The sequence below is a fragment of the Dendrobates tinctorius genome, unplaced genomic scaffold (assembly GCF_039654945.1).
Source record: "Dendrobates tinctorius isolate UK_male_01 unplaced genomic scaffold, ASM3965494v1 ptg000070l, whole genome shotgun sequence".
In the NCBI taxonomy this organism is placed as follows: Eukaryota; Metazoa; Chordata; class Amphibia; order Anura; family Dendrobatidae; genus Dendrobates; species Dendrobates tinctorius.
Window position 1 is genome coordinate 93671639 of NW_027361738.1, and position 22701 is coordinate 93694339.

The window sequence follows — 22701 nt, forward strand, 5'->3', positions numbered from 1 at the left end:
ATCTGGGGTATAATACAGGATGTAACTCGGGATCAGTAATGTAATGTATGTACACAGTGACTGCGCCAGCAGAATAATGAGTGCAGCTCTGGGGTATAATACAGGATGTAACTCAGGATCAGTAATGTATGTACACAGTGACTGCACCAGCAGAATAGTGAGTGCAGCTCTGGGGTATAATACAGGATTTAACTCAGGATCAGTAATGTAATGTATGTGCACAGTGACTGCACCAGCAAAATAGTGAGTGCAGCTCTGGGGTATAATACAGGATGTAACTCAGGATCAGTAACGTAATGTATGTACACAGTGACTGCACCAGCAGAATAGTTAGTGCAGCTCTGGGGTATAATTCAGGATGTAACTCAGGATCAGTAATGTAATGTATGTACACAGTGAGTGCACCAGCAGAATAGTGAGTGCAGCTCTGGGGTATAATACAGGATGTAACTCAGGATCAGTAATGTAATGTATGTACACATTGACTGCACCAGCAGAATAGTGAGTGCAGCTCTGGGGTATAATACAGGATGTAGCTCGGGACCAGTAATGTAATTTTTGTACACAGTGACTGCACCAGCAAAATAGTGAGTGCAGCTCTGGTGTATAATACAGGATGTAACTCGGGATCAGTAATGTAATGTATGTACACAGTGACTGCACCAGCAAAATAGTGAGTGCAGCTCTGGGGTATAATACAGGATGTAACTCAGGATCAGTAATGTAATGTATGTACACAGTGACTGCACCAGCAGAATAGCGAGTGCAGCTCTGGAATATAGCTTATTATTGTAGGTGTAGATGAGGATATGAATTAAAATTTGTTATATGGTTTTTCCTTTATTGAATGACATTTTTGTGCAGATTTGAAGCAATGTAATTCAATGCATTATTTTGCACAATAAAGTTTCGATTCTGCACTTCGGAACACAACTTCATTTTTTTCCTGTGCTTTTTTCAGGCTACTCCTAGAAACCTAAGTAAACTATGCACCATTCAGCACACGGATCAGCTGCGCCTTCAGACCCACAGGGAGTTTGTGTTTTCTTGGAATCTCATCCACTTTGTTTGCACAATTAAATGCAGCAGACTTTTTACATGCAGAAACGCGGCAGAGAAAGATCACAGCATTTACGCTGCCTGAGAATATGATATAAAGGAGATTTATGAGATTGTATAATATTCTCGCCGTTTTCTTCCTGTAGAAACTATTCTCACTCTTCTGGTATCGGCCTCCGTCGCCCTCAGAACCAGCAATGACCCAGGACCAGATACGACGCCGTTCTCTTTTGTCTCCTGGATGACCCAGGACCGGATACGACGCCATTCTCTTTTGTCTCCTGGATGACCCAGGACCGGATACGACGCCATTCTCTTTTGTCTCCTGGATGACCCAGGACTGGATACGATGCCGTTCTCTTTTGTCTCCTGGATGACCCAGGACCGGATACGACGCCATTCTCTTTTGTCTCCTGGATGACCCAGGACCGGATGCGACGCCGTTCTCTTTTGTATCCTGGATGACCCAGGACCGGATACGACGCCGTTCTCTTTTGTCTCCTGGATGACCCAGGACCAGATACAACGCCATTCTCTTTTGTCTCCTGGATGACCCAGGACCGGATACTACGCCGTTCTCTTTTGTCTCCTGGATGACCCAGGACCGGATACAACGCCATTCTGTTTTGTCTCCTGGATGACCCAGGACCGGATACGACGCCATTCTCTTTTGTCTCCTGGATGACCCAGGACCGGATACGACGCCGTTCTCTTTTGTCTCCTGGATGACCCAGGACCGGATATGATGCCGTTCTTTATTGTCTCCTGGATTCCAGCTCTATAATCAGTGCTGCACATTTCTCCTAACCGCCCCATACACGCCGCTGCCTTCTGCGGACAGGATCTGCTATTTTACAGCTCGAGATGACCTTCAATAATCTTTACTTCTGCTGTGAACGCCGAGAACGAACAGATCAAATATTAATAATGTGTCTAGAACTGGATGGAGGGAAAACATTGCTGATAAATATTCACATACAGGCGGCACCGAGAATATTTACTCTGCCCTATGCTGTAACATTCATTCACCAAGTCACAGCACAATCTGTCTCTGCTTCCGATTACTAATCTCATCATTGCTACTATTTTGGCAATTGGATAGACAGAGCACAATAAATGTCTGCGGAGCTCTACTTTGATACATTTTTATATTTCTATATCTATTTTTATCATTTTGACCAATATCATAAATTTTAATTAAAAACAATAAATAAATGAGATCAGTTCTTCATGAATCCAATGCAACAGTGCCTCTAGTGGTCAAAAGCATAAATACAACCTACATGGAAAGCAAAATTAAAATCACAAAAAAAAAGATCCATTTGATACATTTTCCTGAGACATGTTATAAAATATCATCATGTATTTATATAGGCTGTGTTCTATGATTATGCTTGATATGTGCTCTATTTTAATTAAAAAAAATAATATCATAAAAAAAATAAAAATCATATGTTTGAGTATTATTAGGCTGGGTCGTATTTTTAAAAAAACATCCATGTTACAGTATTTGTAGGCTGTGATCTGTAAAAATAAATCAATTTTTAACTACAACTATAGGCTGATTGATTTTTTATAGTTTAGGTTCCATCTTAAGAAAAAAAATAAAGTTTCAATATTTACAGGCTGTGTTCTATTATTAAGATTGATGTGTACTCTATTTTAACAAAAAAAATATATATATAAAAATAAAAATAAAACAGCATATGCTATTTTTAACAGGCTGGGCTGTAGTTTGATTAAAATAAAATAATTATATGTTTCACTAATTTTAGGCAGTAATTAAAAAAATATACAAAAAAAATCCTATGTTTGAGTATTATAAGGCTGGGTTATATTAAAAAAAAATAATCCATGTTACAGTATTTGTAGGCTGTGTTGTATAAAAAATAAATACTCCAATTTTTAACTAATTACAGGCTGTGCCCCATGCTTGAGAATATCGTAGAATCATAGAATCATAGAGTTGGAAGGGACCTCCTGGGTCATCTGGTCCAACCCCCTGCTCAAAGCAGGATTCGCTAAATCATCCCAGTCAGATGTCTGTTCAGCCTCTGTTTGAGGACTTCTACATATACCGTAATCTAGGTTCCATTTTAATAAGAAAAAAATAAATAAATAAAGTTTCAATATTTACAGGCTGTGTTCTATTTATTAAAATTGATGTGCACAATAGTTTACGCTGTGTCCCGTGCATGAGTATTCATAGGCTGTGTTTGATTTAAAAAAAAAATAAAAAAAAACAATTCATGAGTCGTTATAAGTTTGGCTGAATTTTAATAGAAAAAGAAAAAATATGTCTCAGTATTTATAGACTGTGTTCTATCAAAAATATTAGTCCCATTTTTAACTACTTATAAGCTTTGCCCAATTCTTGAGTATTTATAAGCTAGGTTCCGTCTTGATTAAAAAAAAAAAGTTTCAATATTTCTAGGCTGTGTTCTATTTTATTAAAAAATAATCCAATTTTTAAGTATATTATTTATAGGCTTTGTTCTATTTCATTAAAAAATAATCCCATTTATGAGTATATTATTTATAGGCTGTGTTCTATTTTATTAAAAATAATCCCATTTATGAGTATATTATTTATAGGCTGTGTTCTATTTTATTAAAAATAATCCCATTTATGAGTATACTATTTATAGGCTGGGTTCTATTTCAATAATGACAATCTTTCAATATTTAATGGCTGTGTTCTTTGCTAAGAAAAACAGTCTTTTAAATAATAAAAAAATAACATGATTCTTGAGTGCGGCCATACAGATGAGATTTGTCATCCTAATGCAAACTCATGTACAAGGTTTTGTCTGTCCAATGGATGTTTACGGTACTGGGTATTTTTATCTACCTGCCCTATTAGATAAATACTTCCATAAGATTATGGCAGCTACTTATACTCATTGTCATGGTTTGAACAGGGTTCTTGCCCTGCACTCACAGGGATAAGTGTTCGTGGCCTCTTTCTGGATCTGGGAGGGGTATTTATACTCACTCTTTACCAGGGTTCTCTGTCAGCTATACTGTTGTTCTGGTGTGTCTGACCCCTGGTGTGCGTGTATTCTGCGTTGCTTGTTTGCTTCCCGTGTATGACCCGGCCTGTTCCCTCACTCTGTTCTCCGTCTCTCGCTTTGGTACTATTGTCTTCTCCAGTTCTGACCTCCTGGCTTGGCTATCGTTACTCCGTTACAGTTTGTCCCTATTGTACCGTCTATTGCCCGTTCTGGTTTTCTGATCTATTGCTACGTCCTGACTATCCATTCTGTCTAACCCTTTAGTACTGTATTGCAATCTTGTGCTTTGACCCTGGCTTCATCTGGTTTCTGTCTCTGTCTGTCTATGCCCCTTGATAACTTGTCCCGAGGTTTCTCTGCAGCTTCTAGCTCTGCGGAGCTTAGGCCACGCCCCCAGCAGTCATATGCTTCAGGTCCTGACACTCTGAAGCATGCATCGTCACCGCTGCTGCCCTGCTCCACAGGTATCTTTGAGCACTGTCTTTGTACTCAGGACACCCGCACTGGCTCAGTGAGCAAGTGCAGTGCGGGGCTCCTGACACTCATATTCATCATGAAATAAACATACAAGTCCTGATGATTCATGATTGCATGTTTAATAAGGGGAAGAATAACATGGCTTTCAGGAATCTAAAACCCTTCACGACATGTGACGTATATTTACGTAATCGGCCATGTTCCTGCCTTTGATGCTTGCTCACATGCTGAGCCCGCATCTTTCCCAGCACTTGATGGCTGATTTAATCTCAGGACGCAAAAAATAATCCCTGATACATCTGAAGAACTGTACAGGTCTCGGAAAATGGCGACAAAAGCTGGAAATTTTTTCTTTTTTTTTCAAATTTCTGATTTTTTTTCACCACTTATGTTAAAAAAGATTACACATGTTTGGTATGTGCGCACTCGTAATGACCTGGAGAATCATAATGGCAGGTCAGTTTTAGCATTTAGTGAACATGGTAAATAAAAAACACAAAAACAATTGTGGGATTCCACTTTTTGGCAAATTTTCCACACTTGGATTTTTTTTTCCCATGTTCCAGTATACTATGTGGCAGAATAAGTGATGTAGTACAAAAGTACAACTCGTCCTGCAAAAAACAAGCCTTCATATGGCTATATGGCTGGAAAAATATAGAAAAGTTATGGCTCTTGAAAGAAAGGGAGGATAAAACTAAAAAGGGAAAATTTGCCCGGGGTGGAGGAGTTAAAGAGGTTATCTTGGATTATTAAAATTGCTTTTTTTTATGAAACACTGCCATTCTTGCCCAAAGGTTGTATTTGGTATTGCAGCTCATTTGCATTCATTTTATAGGCATTTTTACTGGGAATATTTTGGGTTTATTTTGCCGTTAGCATTTATTTATCTATGTATTTCAATAAGGCTTTGACTGCAATAATGGAATTCTCATCCAGTCTTTGCCTCGTGGTGCTTGTTTCTTAAAATTATGCTACGAGTAGTGTTATTTGGTTTGGTCTATGAACAAGACATTTAGCTTTTGTTCATTTTTTTAAGCAAAAAATTCAATCTATACTGTACATTTTTACAAAGTCACAAACAATTTTTTTTTCAGGCCATCAGTTCATCATTAACCACCCACCACTTATACTTTTCTCACTTTAAAATCACCCATGGCTTTAACCCCTGCCCCCGTACCAGCCTTGATGCCATAACTCTCACCACTTCATAACCCTGGCAACATAACACATCTATTTGGAAAGCTCTGTAATGGTTTAAGGGCCTGTAATTTTTGCTTTAGTGATTGCATGAAAAATAAGTAAATTTTTTGCAAATTTCAAATCTTTTCCATTAATTTATTTTGGGTCTGTGCCAGTTATAAATTTAACACCACATGAATATTTCATTACAGTATTTTAAAAGCATTGCTGCCTTTAAAAGAATGAACATTTTGAATGTACAATTTACAGTTTTTGAAGTTATTGTCAGAAAAAAAAATACAATTTTATATACATATTGTAGCATAGTTAGGATGAACAAGGTTAAATCCCAGCTCTGCAGTGATTGATTGGAAGCACATGCAGTGTGACTCTTAGAAGCAGGAAGTAGATTCATTGTGTAGCAGTCTCATCAGGCTCCTGGATGAAACAGAACTGAGTGTGGTGCTGGTGAGGCTGACCAGACAAGATGTGAGCTATAGCTGAGAGAGAGACGAGCCGGGATCTCTCTATGAAAGGAGTGACTGAGGAATCAGTCTACTGGATGTAGACGAGGCAAGAATTCCTCCCTGAGAAGAGTATGCACAGGCCCATCTGCAGAGAACCACAATTATCGCTGGTTACTATGGACAATAGCTGCTTTATTTGACCGAGCTGAGACTAGCTCAGCCGAATATAGGCTAGAGATTTATATTATGAGTTTGTTGTGGTTCTGTGCCACCTGTGGAAAGTAATAAAAACTGCATGTGTTTGGGCATATATACTCCCAACTACAGAACAACAGCACAAAAGCAGCAACTTCACCAATAGCAGAGACTGAACAATACTGGAGGGACATATGAGAGAAGGAAAAAACACAAAACACCAGTGCAATGTGGCTGCAAGATCTGAGAATGAAACACAGCAACCACCTAGAGCAAGAACCAGTCACCATTACAGAAGCAGACATCCAACAGCGGGTCAAGAACATGAAGAGCTGGACAGAACCTGGCCCAGACATGATCCACACCTACTGTCTAAAGAAATTAGCAGCGATGCAAAAACGCATGGCAAAGCAGATTAACCAACTGCTAGAAGAAGGCCACCACCAAGCTTGGCTAACACAAGGAAGAACAGTGCTGATCGTGAATGATCCTCACAAAGGAACAGTTCCATCCAACTACCTACCGCCCAATAACCTGCCTTACAGCAACATGGAAACTCCTGTCAGGCATCAAAGCCACCAAGCTACAGAACCACATGAACCAGTACATGAATCCAGCTCAGAAAGGCATCGGGACCGACACCAGAGGCTCTAATCACCAGCTCCTTGTAGATAGAGCAGTCGCTCAAGACTCAAGATCCAGACAGACCAATCTCAGCACAACCTGGAATGACTACAGAAAAGCCTATGACTCAATGTCACACACATGGATCTGCGAGTGCTTGGCTCTCTACAATGTCAACAGGAAATTAAGAACCTTCCTCAGAAACTCAATGGAGCTATGGAGACCAACATTGGAAGTCAACTCAAGACAACTAGCACAAGTGATCATCAAATGTGACATATACCAAGGTGATCAACTGTCCCCATTGCTGTTCTGCATAGGCTTGAACCCCCGCAGTCAGATAATTACAGAGTCTGGCTATGGATACAAGTTCAAGGGTGGAAGCACCATCAGCCACATCCTCTACATGGAGGACATCAAGCTGTATGTGAAAAACGAACAAGAAATCAATTCACTGATCCACCAGATAAGGATATACAGCGAGGACATCGGGATGTCCTTCGCACTGGATAAGTGCGGCTGGTTGGTAATAAAGAGAGGCAAGGTAGTCAAGACTGATGGAGTGGAATTACCAGCAGGGCACATAGCAGATGTCCATACATGCTACAAGTACCTCGGCATCCCACAGGGATATGGGAACCATGATGAGGAGGCAAAGAAAGCAGCAACATCCAAATACCATAAAAGGGTAAAACAGGTCCTGAGGAGCCAGCTCAATGGCAAGAATAAAATCCGCGCCATCAGTACATATGCCCTGCCAGTTATCAGATTCCCTGCTGGCATAGTCTGCTGGCCAAAAGAGGCCAAAAGAAGAGAGGGAAGCTGCAGATGTGACGACACGAAAGCTCCTCACAATGCATGGAGGGTGATCGAGGCTTGATAAGCATCCAAGACACCATCACGGATCAAACAAGGAGTATCCAGGAATACATCAGGAAAATGGCACCAAAAGATGAGCTGATGAGAGAAAGCCTAAGGCAGCAACAACGGATCTGGAAGGAAGAACAGGAACATGGAGCGCCATGGCAAAACAAGCCGCTGCATGGGATGTACCATCAACAGATAGTGGAGGTGGCTGACATGGAGAAATCCTACCAATGGCTGGAGAAAGTTGGACTCCGAGACAGCACAGAGGCACGAGAGCAAGCACCAGATCCATAGAAGCAGAAACATACCATACAAGACCCAAGGTGCAGACTATGCAAAGAAACCTCAGAAACCGTCCAACACATAGTGGCAGGATGCAAAATGCAAGAACAGCGTATACCGAACGCCACAACCAAGTAGCGGGAATTGTATATAGGAACATCTGCACAGCATATGGGCTAAGCCCCCCTAAGACCAGGTGGAAGACCCCAGGGAAAGTGGTGGAGAAAGAAAAGGCTAAAATCCTGTGGGACTTCAAGATCCAGACGGATAAGCAGGTGTTGGCTAACCAACCAGACATTGTGATAGTAGACAAGGATCAGAAGACAGCAATGATAATAGATGTGGCAGCAACATCAGAAAGAAGGAATATGAGAAGCTGGAGAAATACCAGGGCCTCAAAGGAGAACTGGAGAAGATGTGGAAGGTGAAGGCAACAGTGATTCCAGTGGTGATAGGCGCACTTGGAGCAGTGACCCCTAAGTTGGAAGCATGGCTACAACAGATCCCAGGAGCATTTTTTTTTCTTCAATGAAGACAATGCTTGACATGATTCTGGTTCACGTTATATAGCAAACGAGTGATATAAATTGAGCTGAAACTAAATTAAACACAATAAAACTTAGTCTACTTGTTGATGGTTTCCACATTGTGAATATTTTTTGATACAATGCACATACTAAACAGACTCACAAAAAATAATGAAAAATTTCATTTAGAGTTGGTATAAGATGACAGGACTAGATTTTGAATTTTCTGACTATAAGTATAATAGTTATCACAAGTGGATCATCACTAAATATTTTTGGACTATTTAAGGAATTTTTCTTGGACTTTAAAATCTTGGATCAAAAATGAAAAAAAAAAGAAAACTTTTTTCAAAAAATGAATAAAACAAAACCTAAAAAATGCAATTTAATGTACGTGTTAGCTTGTGCCGTGTTCGTCCATTCCTCCATATCTCCGGTAGGCTCCTGGTGTTCAGGTGACTGCAGCTCCAATTTTCTTAGCCAAAGTGATGAAATTCTTTACAAAATTAACTTGCCATTAGGGCTAGAAAATGGTTCCTGCAGTCACGCGGTGTTTTGTCACAATGGATGCCACCGGTACATGCATATAGAGAGATCAGTGTAGAAATTGTGACGCACGACAGCCCTAGAACAAGTTATCACAGTGCTAGAATATTCAGCATTGTTTTCTAGCTGCAGCTTGTGAAGGATGTGTTTTGTAGAGAAGCATAAACTTTGCAGCATAATATCTCCAGTAACTACCTGCCATTCCCAGTTGCTATGACAATTCATATACCGCAATGCTAAATGCAAATGGTAATCTTTTCATGAGTTGTGTCAGACAGAAGGGCCGTGGCTGCAATGCGGACGTGCGTGGGTTTTCACAAACGTCTCTGACTGTTTGCTAACGGTAATAACAAATAATATAATCTGTGAAAAACAATTCAAGGTCTAGGAATCAGAATAATGCTCCTGCAGCCCGAACACCGAGCTCCTGAGTCTCCATAATGCGTCATTTCTAAGTATCTGCCTATCAGTAAGTGCGCAGCAAGAGAAATGGAAGTTTTACTATAGATTTGTAAAACGAAATAGGAGCAAGAAGTATTGTGCAGTGTGAGATGAGTTACAGGGTAATATTGCGTTATATGTTCGTTAAACAATTTAATAAGAATATAACAACTGTAACGCTGGGGTTCCTGCCTGCTGCCCCTCTTTCCTGGCAGGGCCGCCGCAGCCCAGCACTCCCTCCACCTCCTGCTGCTGCTGGTTGGGGTCTGCGCAAGGCATGCAGAACCCCGGGCACTATGCTTAAGGCGCTCACGCGGTCCCACCCTCTTCAGGGGACAGCGCACGCTGTCATAAAATGTAACGTCTAATGGCTTTGAAAATGTATTATTTAAGGCGCCTCCACCCAATGGGAGGTGCCTGTGCAGTATTATTCTGTTCCTTAACACGCTTGCAAATTCTCAGGTCCCAGAACTTGCCATGCAATTCTGTATATCAGCCGGATCCTCCAGCATTTGCCAAGTCAGTCTACATATCATCCGGACTCACCTTTACCTGCCTTGACAGCCTGTAAATCAGCCAGACCCACCAACACTTGCCATGCCAGCCTGTAAATAAGCCGAATCCCCCAGTATTTGTCGTGCCATTCTGCATATCAGCCGGACGTGCCAGCAACTGCCGGGACAGTCTGTAAATCAGTCGGATCTGCCACCACTTGCCATGCCAGTCTGCATATAAGGCGGACTCACCTGTACCAGCCATGCCAATCTGAATATCTGCCAGACCCACTTGCACCTGTGAATTCTACCAGCTATACTAGTCCTCTTCTGCTAGTGCTTGCCTGCATCAGTTTTCATCTACCTCTGGGCCGTTCCAACTACCAGTCCCTTGGTTGTTAGTTCAGCTGCCATGCATCCGTGGTCTCTCCTTGAGTGGCACCTGGTGTTCATCAGGAGCCAAACCTAACCCCACCATCAGGGGCTCTAGCAAAAAATTAGATGTTCACCTAGTCATGCTCCTCCAGGCTCTCCTTGGACCACGGCACAGTGGTTCCACCACTCCCATTACAACAATTAGAAAAATGCCTCCTATGTACAAGAATATAACTACTATAATACTGCCCCCTATGTACAAGAATATAACTACTATAATACTGCCCCTATGTACAAGAATATAACTAGTATAATACTGCCCCTATGTACAAGAAGATACCTGCTATAATAGTGGCCCCTATGTACAAGAATATAACTACTATAATACTGCTCCTATGTACAAGAATATAACTACTAAAATACTGCCCCTATGTACAAGAATATAACTACTATAATACTGCCCCTATGTACAAGAATATAACTACTATAATACTGCCCTCTTTGTACAAGAATATAACTACTATAATACTGCTCCTATGTACAAGAATATAACTACTATAATACTGCTCCTATGTACAAGAATATAACTACTACTGTATAATACTGCTCCTATGTACAAGAATATAACTACTATAATACTGCTCCCTATGTACAAGAATATAACTACTATAATACTGCCCCTGTGTACAAGAATATAACTACTATAATAATGCCCCTATGTACAAGAATATAACTACTATAATACTGCCCCCTATGCACAAGAATATAACTACTATAATACTGCCCCTATTTACAAGAATATAACTACTATAATTCTGCCTCTATGTACAAGAATATAACTACTATAATACTGCCCCTATGTACAAGAATATAACTACTATAATACTGCCCCTATGTACAAGAATATAACTACTATAATACTGCCTCTATGTACAAGAATATAACTAATAATAATACTGCTCCTATATACAAGAATGTAACTACTATAATACTGCTCCTATGTACACGAATATAACTGCTATAATACTGCCCCCTATGTACAAGAATATATCTACTATAATACTGCTCCTATGTACAAGAATGTAACTACTATAATACTGCCCGTATGTACAAGAATATAACTACTATAATACTGCTCCTATGTAGAAGAATGTAACTACTATAATACTGCCCCCTATGTACAAGAATATAACTACTATAATACTGCTCCTATGTACAAGAATGTAACTACTATAATACTGCCCCTATGTACAAGAATATAACTACTATAATACTGCCCCCTATGTACAAGAATATAACTACTATAATACTGCCCCTATGTACAAGAATATAACTACTATAATACTGCCCCTATGTACAAGAAGATAACTGCTATAATAGTGGCCCCTATGTACAAGAATATAACTACTATAATACTGCTCCTATGTACAAGAATATAACTACTATAATACTGCCCCTATGTACAAGAATATAACTACTATAATACTGCCCCTATGTACAAGAATATAACTACTATAATACTGAACTCTTTGTACAAGAATATAACTACTATAATACTGCCCCTATGTACAAGAATATAACTACTATAATACTGCTCCTATGTACAAGAATAAAACTACTATAATACTGCTCCTATGTACAAGAATATAACTACTATAATACTGCTCCTATGTACAAGAATATAACTACTATAATACTGCTCCCTATGTACAAGAATATAACTACTATAATACTGCCCCTGTGTACAAGAATATAACTACTATAATAATGCCCCTATGTACAAGAATATAACTACTATAATACTGCCCCATATGTACAAGAATATAACTACTATAATACTGCCCCTATGTACAAGAATATAACTACTATAATAATGCCCCTATGTACAAGAATATAACTACTATAATACTGCCCCTATGTACAAGAATATAACTACTATAATACTGCCCTTATGTACAAGAATATAACTACTATAATACTGCTCCTATGTACAAGAATATAACTACTATAATCCTGCTCCTATATACAAGAATATAACTACTATAATACTGCTCCCTATGTACAAGAATATAACTACTATAATACTGCCCCTGTGTGCAAGAATATAACTACTATAATAATGCCCCTATGTACAAGAATATAACTACTATAATACTGCCCCCTATGCACAAGAATATAACTACTATAATACTGCCCCTATGTACAAGAATATAACTACTATAATACTGCCTCTATGTAGAAGAATATAACTACTATAATACTGCCCATATGTACAAGAATATAACTACTATAATACTGCCCCTATGTACAAGAATATAACTACTATAATACTGCCTCTATGTACAAGTATATAACTACTATAATGCTGCCCCTATGTACAAGAATATAACTAATAATAATACTGCTCCTATATACAAGAATGTAACTACTATAATACTGCTCCTATGTACAAGAATATAACTACTATAATACTGCCCCCTATGTACAAGAATATATCTACTATAATACTGCTCCTATGTACAAGAATGTAACTACTATAATACTGCCCGTATGTACAAGAATATAACTACTATAATTCTGCTCCTATGTAGAAGAATGTAACTACTATAATACTGCCCCCTATGTACAAGATTATAACTACTATAATACTGCTCCTATGTACAAGAATGTAACTACTATAATACTGCCCCTATGTACAAGAATATAACTACTATAATACTGCTCCTATGTACAAGAATATAACTACTATAATACTGCCCCTATGTACAAGAATATAACTACTATAATACTGCACCTATGTACAAGAATATAACTACTATAATACTGCCCCTATGTGCAAGAATATAACTACTATAATACTGCCCTTATGTACAAGAATATAACTACTATAATACTGCTCCTATGTACAAGAATATAACTACTATAATCCTGCTCCTATATACAAGAATATAACTACTATAATACTGCTCCCTATGTACAAGAATATAACTACTATAATACTGCCCCTGTGTGCAAGAATATAACTACTATAATAATGCCCCTATGTACAAGAATATAACTACTATAATACTGCCCCCTATGCACAAGAATATAACTACTATAATACTGCCCCTATGTACAAGAATATAACTACTATAATACTGCCTCTATGTAGAAGAATATAACTACTATAATACTGCCCATATGTACAAGAATATAACTACTATAATACTGCCCCTATGTACAAGAATATAACTACTATAATACTGCCTCTATGTACAAGTATATAACTACTATAATGCTGCCCCTATGTACAAGAATATAACTAATAATAATACTGCTCCTATATACAAGAATGTAACTACTATAATACTGCTCCTATGTACAAGAATATAACTACTATAATACTGCCCCCTATGTACAAGAATATATCTACTATAATACTGCTCATATGTACAAGAATGTAACTACTATAATACTGCCCATATGTACAAGAATATAACTACTATAATACTGCTCCTATGTAGAAGAATGTAACTACTATAATACTGCCCCTATGTACAAGAATATAACTACTATAATACTGCTCCTATGTACAAGAATGTAACTACTATAATACTGCCCCTATGTACAAGAATATAACTACTATAATACTGCTCCTATGTACAAGAATATAACTACTATAATACTGCCCCTATGTACAAGAATATAACTACTATAATACTGCACCTATGTACAAGAATATAACTACTATAATACTGCTCCTATATACAAGAATATAACTAATATAATACTGCCCCTATGTACAAGAATATAACTACTATAATACTGCCCCTATGTACAAGAATATAACTACTATAATACTGCCCCTATGTACAAGAATATAACTACTATAATACTGCCCCTATGTACAAGAATATAACTACTATAATAATGCCCCTATGTACAAGAATATAACTACTATAATACTGCCCCTATGTACAAGAATATAACTACTATAATACTGCCCTTATGTACAAGAATATAACTACTATAATACTGCTCCTATGTACAAGAATATAACTACTATAATCCTGCTCCTATATACAAGAATATAACTACTATAATACTGATCCCTATGTACAAGAATATAACTACTATAATACTGCCCCTGTGTGCAAGAATATAACTACTATAATGCCCCTATGTACAAGAATATAACTACTATAATACTGCCCCCTATGCACAAGAATATAACTACTATAATACTGCCCCTATGTACAAGAATATAACTACTATAATACTGCCTCTATGTACAAGAATATAACTACTATAATACTGCCCATATGTACAAGAATATAACTACTATAATACTGCCCCTATGTACAAGAATATAACTACTATAATACTGCCTCTATGTACAAGTATATAACTAATATAATGCTGCCCCTATGTACAAGAATATAACTAATAATAATACTGCTCCTATATACAAGAATGTAACTACTATAATACTGCTCCTATGTACAAGAATATAACTACTATAATACTGCCCCTATGTACAAGAATATATCTACTATAATACTGCTCCTATGTACAAGAATGTAACTGCTATAATACTGCCCGTATGTACAAGAATATAACTACTATAATACTGCTCCTATGTAGAAGAATGTAACTACTATAATACTGCCCCTATGTACAAGAATATAACTACTATAATACTGCCCCCTATGTACAAGAATATAACTACTATAATACTGCCCCTATGTACAAGAATATAACTACTATAATACTGCCCCTATGTACAAGAAGATAACTGCTATAATAGTGGCCCCTATGTACAAGAATATAACTACTATAATACTGCTCCTATGTACAAGAATATAACTACTATAATACTGCCCCTATGTACAAGAATATAACTACTATAATACTGCCCCTATGTACAAGAATATAACTACTATAATACTGAACTCTTTGTACAAGAATATAACTACTATAATACTGCCCCTATGTACAAGAATATAACTACTATAATACTGCTCCTATGTACAAGAATAAAACTACTATAATACTGCTCCTATGTACAAGAATATAACTACTATAATACTGCTCCTATGTACAAGAATATAACTACTATAATACTGCTCCCTATGTACAAGAATATAACTACTATAATACTGCCCTTGTGTACAAGAATATAACTACTATAATAATGCCCCTATGTACAAGAATATAACTACTATAATACTGCCCCATATGTACAAGAATATAACTACTATAATACTGCCCCTATGTACAAGAATATAACTACTATAATAATGCCCCTATGTACAAGAATATAACTACTATAATACTGCCCCTATGTACAAGAATATAACTACTATAATACTGCCCTTATGTACAAGAATATAACTACTATAATACTGCTCCTATGTACAAGAATATAACTACTATAATCCTGCTCCTATATACAAGAATATAACTACTATAATACTGCTCCCTATGTACAAGAATATAACTACTATAATACTGCCCCTGTGTGCAAGAATATAACTACTATAATAATGCCCCTATGTACAAGAATATAACTACTATAATACTGCCCCCTATGCACAAGAATATAACTACTATAATACTGCCCCTATGTACAAGAATATAACTACTATAATACTGCCTCTATGTAGAAGAATATAACTACTATAATACTGCCCATATGTACAAGAATATAACTACTATAATACTGCCCCTATGTACAAGAATATAACTACTATAATACTGCCTCTATGTACAAGTATATAACTACTATAATGCTGCCCCTATGTACAAGAATATAACTAATAATAATACTGCTCCTATATACAAGAATGTAACTACTATAATACTGCTCCTATGTACAAGAATATAACTACTATAATACTGCCCCCTATGTACAAGAATATATCTACTATAATACTGCTCCTATGTACAAGAATGTAACTACTATAATACTGCCCGTATGTACAAGAATATAACTACTATAATTCTGCTCCTATGTAGAAGAATGTAACTACTATAATACTGCCCCCTATGTACAAGATTATAACTACTATAATACTGCTCCTATGTACAAGAATGTAACTACTATAATACTGCCCCTATGTACAAGAATATAACTACTATAATACTGCTCCTATGTACAAGAATATAACTACTATAATACTGCCCCTATGTACAAGAATATAACTACTATAATACTGCACCTATGTACAAGAATATAACTACTATAATACTGCCCCTATGTACAAGAATATAACTACTATAATACTGCCCTTATGTACAAGAATATAACTACTATAATACTGCTCCTATGTACAAGAATATAACTACTATAATCCTGCTCCTATATACAAGAATATAACTACTATAATACTGCTCCCTATGTACAAGAATATAACTACTATAATACTGCCCCTGTGTGCAAGAATATAACTACTATAATAATGCCCCTATGTACAAGAATATAACTACTATAATACTGCCCCTATGCACAAGAATATAACTACTATAATACTGCCCCTATGTACAAGAATATAACTACTATAATACTGCCTCTATGTAGAAGAATATAACTACTATAATACTGCCCATATGTACAAGAATATAACTACTATAATACTGCCCCTATGTACAAGAATATAACTACTATAATACTGCCTCTATGTACAAGTATATAACTACTATAATGCTGCCCCTATGTACAAGAATATAACTAATAATAATACTGCTCCTATATACAAGAATGTAACTACTATAATACTGCTCCTATGTACAAGAATATAACTACTATAATACTGCCCCCTATGTACAAGAATATATCTACTATAATACTGCTCATATGTACAAGAATGTAACTACTATAATACTGCCCATATGTACAAGAATATAACTACTATAATACTGCTCCTATGTAGAAGAATGTAACTACTATAATACTGCCCCTATGTACAAGAATATAACTACTATAATACTGCTCCTATGTACAAGAATGTAACTACTATAATACTGCCCCTATGTACAAGAATATAACTACTATAATACTGCTCCTATGTACAAGAATATAACTACTATAATACTGCCCCTATGTACAAGAATATAACTACTATAATACTGCACCTATGTACAAGAATATAACTACTATAATACTGCTCCTATATACAAGAATATAACTAATATAATACTGCCCCTATGTACAAGAATATAACTACTATAATACTGCCCCTATGTACAAGAATATAACTACTATAATACTGCCCCTATGTACAAGAATATAACTACTATAATACTGCCCCTATGTACAAGAATATAACTACTATAATAATGCCCCTATGTACAAGAATATAACTACTATAATACTGCCCCTATGTACAAGAATATAACTACTATAATACTGCCCTTATGTACAAGAATATAACTACTATAATACTGCTCCTATGTACAAGAATATAACTACTATAATCCTGCTCCTATATACAAGAATATAACTACTATAATACTGATCCCTATGTACAAGAATATAACTACTATAATACTGCCCCTGTGTGCAAGAATATAACTACTATAATGCCCCTATGTACAAGAATATAACTACTATAATACTGCCCCCTATGCACAAGAATATAACTACTATAATACTGCCCCTATGTACAAGAATATAACTACTATAATACTGCCTCTATGTACAAGAATATAACTACTATAATACTGCCCATATGTACAAGAATATAACTACTATAATACTGCCCCTATGTACAAGAATATAACTACTATAATACTGCCTCTATGTACAAGTATATAACTAATATAATGCTGCCCCTATGTACAAGAATATAACTAATAATAATACTGCTCCTATATACAAGAATGTAACTACTATAATACTGCTCCTATGTACAAGAATATAACTACTATAATACTGCCCCTATGTACAAGAATATATCTACTATAATACTGCTCCTATGTACAAGAATGTAACTGCTATAATACTGCCCGTATGTACAAGAATATAACTACTATAATACTGCTCCTATGTAGAAGAATGTAACTACTATAATACTGCCCCCTATGTACAAGAATATAACTACTATAATACTGCTCCTATGTACAAGAATGTAACTACTATAATACTGCCCCTATGTATAAGAATATAACTACTATAATACTGCTCCTATGTACAAGAATATAACTACTATAATACTGCCCCTATGTACAAGAATATAACTACTATAATACTGCCCCCTATGTACAAGAATATAACTACTATAATACTGCTCCTATGTTCAAGAATATAACTACTATAATACTGCCCCTATGTACAAGAATATAACTACTATAATACTGCCCCTATGTACAAGAATATAACTACTATAATACTGACCCCTATGTACAAGAATATAACTACTATAATACTGCTCCTATGTTCAAGAATATAACTACTATAATACTGCCCCTATGTACAAGAATATAACTACTATAATACTGCCCCTATGTACAAGAATATAACTACTATAATACTGCCCCCTATGTACAAGAATATAACTACTATAATACTGCTCCTATGTTCAAGTGTTCAAGAATATAACTACTATAATACTGCCCCTATGTACAAGAATATAACTACTATAATACTGCCCCTATGTACAAGAATATAACTACTATAATACTGACCCCTATGTACAAGAATATAACTACTATAATACTGCCCCCTATGTACAAGAATATAACTACTATAATACTGCTCCTATGTTCAAGAATATAACTACTATAATACTGCCCCTATGTACAAGAATATAACTACTATAATACTGCTCCTATGTACAAGAATATAACTACTATAATACTGCCCCTATGTACAAGAAAATAACTACTATAATACTGCCCCTATGTACAAGAATATAACTACTATAATACTGCTCCTATGTACAAGAATATAACTACTATAATACTGCCCCTATGTACAAGAATATAACTACTATAATACTGCCCCATGTACAAGAATATAACTACTATAATACTGCTCCTATGTACAAGAATATAACTACTATAATACTGATCCTATGTACAAGAATATAACTACTATAATACTGCCCCTATGTACAAGAATATAACTACTATAATACTGCCCCCTATGTACAAGAATATAACTACTATAATACTGCTCCTATATACAAGAATATAACTACTATAATACTGCCCCTATGTACAAGAATATAACTACTATAATAATGCCCCTATGTACAAGAATATAACTACTATAATACTGCCCCTATGTACAAGAATATAACTACTATAATACTGCCCCTATGTATAAGAATATAACTACTATAATACTGCTCCTATGTACAAGAATATAACTACTATAATACTGCCCCTATGTACAAGAATATAACTACTATAATACTGCCCCCTATGTACAAGAATATAACTACTATAATACTGCTCCTATGTTCAAGAATATAACTACTATAATACTGCCCCTATGTACAAGAATATAACTATTATAATACTGCCTCCTATGTACAAGAATATAACTACTATAATACTGCCTCCTAGCTGTGAGGTTGTGTGTCAGTGGTTCTCCTGATGTCTGGAGCAAGCCCAGGGAGTGGCCACCCTGGGCGGGGAAGCTCCCCAGGCAAGGCCCAGGCTTCCCGGCCTACACTGGGACTAGCCTCTCAGGCTTCTACTAATGGGAATGTTAATCCCAAAGCCGCTGTGAGTCCAGTGAATGCAGCGAGTCAAAGCTGCAGCAGTTCTATGAAGAAAGAAACAGTTGTGAGTAAAGTTTTGGGAGGAAAACCTTCTCCAGTTCCAGCAAAGAAGCCAGAAGGAAAAGTGTTGGTGAGTGATGGAAACCAGCTGAATGTGAAGTCTTGTAGCTCCCCAGTCAGTAAGCAGCTCCTGCCAGGTGCACAGGTGAGATCGGCCCCAGCTGTGCAGATCACCTCTCCTGCTCCCAGGCAGAGACGGACGTCTTTGGAAAGGCAGACAATGCAGGAAAACCTACAGCAGCATGGCAGTATGGCGCGGTCAGGACGCACACGGTCACAGTCAGGTGGCAGCGATAAACCTGCTGCGGAGCCTGCATCCAGCCAAGGGGCCACAAAACCATCTATGGTGGACCCGCACAAGACAGGATTCAAAACCCCTGTACCCGTGGTCAAGACTAAGCCTGTGGGGCCAGAGCGTGCACCCGAGCTGCAGCTAGCGGATGAGATACCAGGACTTGTCCGAAAACTGGGTGAGTTACAGCAGCAAAAAAAAGCGCTGCAAATGGAGGTAGACTCCATCTATAGTCTAAAGACCACTAATCCTGCCAGTAATGATGCGTATGACCTGAGACTGAACACACTGGGTGTACAGCTGGCAAGTGTTGTGCAGGACACTGAGTCTGTGCTGGAGAGCATGGGGCCCCTGGCAGAGACCTACAGGAACCGCGAGCGGTTCGCCTCCTATAAGAAGGACTGTGCTGTAGAGGCCAGGACCCCTGATGTTCAGGACGGGGCCCCCCAGCAGCGGACACGGCCAGTGTTACAGGCTGCCCGCTTCTGCTTCCAGGAGGGAAAACAAATGCAGCAGCAGGCAGCTCAGTGTGAACAGGAGCATACACTGCAGACTCCAGCAGAGGCACCACAGGTCCCAGAATGCCCCACACAGGAGCAGGACAGTGTATGTGAGACTGTTTGTGCTGATGAGGCTGAAGCAGCTCAATGTGAACAGGAGCACACACTGCAGACTCCAGCAGAGGCACCACAGGTCCCAGAATGCCCCACACAGGAGCAGGACAGTGTATGTGAGACTGTTTGTGCTGATTCGGCCGAGGCTGAAGCACAGACTGTGGCTGGGGATGCTGTGCCCATGGGGTCGGGGGTTGGAGGGGTTTCACATGCTGTATTGGACGTCGCACTGTCTGATAATAATGATGCTGCTCATGATAATGTGCATGATATGTGTGATTATCCCCCTTTGCCATCCAGTCCACAGGGTGTGACAGCCCCCCCTGCTGCAGGCCCTCTCCCTGTCAGTCAGCCCAGTGTGACCCGGCAGGTGCCCCCCAGGAATGCCTGGAGCCGCGGCGCCCCATCCTTCACTTCCAGCGCCAGGTATACCGGCCAGACATTCAAGCGCATTAATGTGGTGCGGTTTAAATACATAGGTGCCAAGGAGGATCTGCCACAACGCAGGTATGTGGTGAGAGAGCTGATCTGCGGCCAGATGGGGTTTGTGGCAAATGAGATCCTGGCAGTGTCTAATCTTCAGGACAGGCAGGGCTACGAGGTCAGCTTCAAGCTCATGTCTGACCTGGATAGATTCTGGGCCAATTACCCCAAGTTCAGAGATGCTGAGGGCTGGAATAAGTTTGTGTTGGTTCCTATCTCCAGGCCAGACACTGTCACAGTGAATATCACCTTCTGGAATGAGGCCGTTCCTCCACAGGACATCGAGGTGTGGCTGCGGCGACACTGTGACCTCGTCTCTGGACTCACCAAGGTCAGAGATGAGGATGGTATCTGGACAATGGGGTGGCGGGTCTTGGTGAAACTGCGGCAATGTGAGAACATCACTGCCCACTTACCCAACTCCTTCTTCATTGGGAGGGAGAAGGGAAGGTGTTATTATCCCGGGCAACCCAGAAAGTGCTTCAAATGTGGTGGGAAAGGTCATCTGGCTAACGCCTGTACTGTGGTGAAGTGCAGTCTGTGTGGGGCAATCGGCCATGTCACTGCAGACTGCCGGGACGTCAGGTGCAACCTCTGTGGTAAGATGGGCCACCCTCACAGGGACTGTCCAGACGCCTGGCACAACATCTGCAGAGTCTTCCCTGATGAGTTAGTGATGGCAGGGGCAGAGGCTCAGGAGGATGAGGATGTGGTGGCAGGGACACATGAGGAGGAGTGTTTAATGTCAGGAGAGATGTTGACCAGCTCAGATGCCCACCAGGAGTCCACTCAGGCAGCACCAGAGAAGCAGGGTGCAGAGGGGAACATGGAGGTCGTCCATCAGGTCCAGCAGCCTCAGATAGCCCCCCCTTCAGCATCGCTGTCTGTATCTGATGACTGGAGCATTAATAATAATAAAAGGAAGAAAAAGAACACATCCTCCCGTAAACCTGAGGCAGAATATGACACTGGTCAGAGTGCTAGTAAGAAGG

General features: G+C 38.4%; 1 protein-coding gene across 1 annotated transcript in view; it reads right to left on the reverse strand.

Annotated features, from left to right (window-relative positions):
- The window catches only part of DGKB (diacylglycerol kinase beta), a 738755-nt gene that overhangs the window by 594024 nt on the left and 122030 nt on the right, over positions 1–22701 (reverse strand). The gene's annotated exons all lie outside the window — the stretch shown is intronic.